We start from the raw sequence: 1,309 nt of genomic DNA, 5'->3' as shown, positions 1-1,309 counted from the left end.
TTCAATCATATATACATAATTGTTGTTTTATAATAAAAAGTAATAAAAATAAAATAATAAGAAAAATATCAAGTATACTTTTTTTCAATTTATGACTTTGTATCAACTAATAAAAATTATATAAATAATTATCTAATACTAAATAGTCTAATAAATAAAGATATTCCATCCTATCAATTACTTAGAAATTTTAAATGAATTTATAATAATGTATCTTTTTTTAACTTGCACACACCACGCCTAGATGTAATAAATAAATTATTACATATGACACTTTTATATGTAAACAAATAATTTTTTAAAGCTTCAAGTATAAATTAATTATTATACTTTTCTGTATTTTTTTTTCTGCTACAGATTTTTTATTCATGGGGCTATTATAATCTCTCTCTCCCTCTGTATTAGCGAAGTTGAAAGATTGAAAATAACTTTAGCATGTATCCCATATAGGGTAAACTCAGGTAAGATGGCCATAGTTTTTTAAAATGCAAGAAACATACTTTTATTTTTGTTATTTTTTTTAATAGCGTTTGGCATATATTATCTTTACTGAAGCTTAAATTATATTACGTAATATTATCGAAATTAAAAGAAAAATATTTAATAAAAATTTTATGTTATCAAAATAGTACAACATAAGCATTGGCCATATTATCCAACTTTTAAGGAAAAGATGGCCATAATATTGATAAAAAAATAGTGAAAACGAAAATAAAAATTATAGGTCATATAACAATTTACATATCTTTATAATACTATGTCTAACGCCGATTACGATAGCTTAACTGTAATGTATTCGACGTTATAACAGTTTTTAGTGGACGTATGAAAAACTTTGCGGGTAGTCAAAAGTAAAAATATGATATATAAGATTCACAATATCGTTATTTCGAATAATGTATGCACATAAATTACTATAAATATCGATTATCTTTGATAATGACTAAAAAAGCGCGCTATGTAGCGATTATTGAAAAAATTACAGCCTATGGCCATCTTTTGCGTACAGCCATCATACCCTATTAAAACAATTACACATAAGAAATTCGACATAGAAGATATGATATAATATGCTCTTCAGGCACATCTCTCAAGTCAATCTCATACTTGACTAAAATTTTTAAGTTTGAGGCAAACTGTCAGAAAGCATGACGAGTATTATTAGTAACTTTTCCCGAACTCGCAGTCGAAGGGCAAACAATTCTATTCCAACCTGACAGTCGGTGTGGTCAGCGCGTCGTTCGGTTTCATCTTGTGCGCAAGCCTAGTTATCGAAAAATCGATAACTAGGCTTGCGCACAAAGCCCGA

This window comes from Anoplolepis gracilipes, chromosome 2, assembly GCF_047496725.1.
Source record: "Anoplolepis gracilipes chromosome 2, ASM4749672v1, whole genome shotgun sequence".
Taxonomy (NCBI): Eukaryota; Metazoa; Arthropoda; class Insecta; order Hymenoptera; family Formicidae; genus Anoplolepis; species Anoplolepis gracilipes.
The sequence above is the reverse complement of the archived record's forward strand: the minus strand, read 5'-3'. Positions refer to the sequence as shown.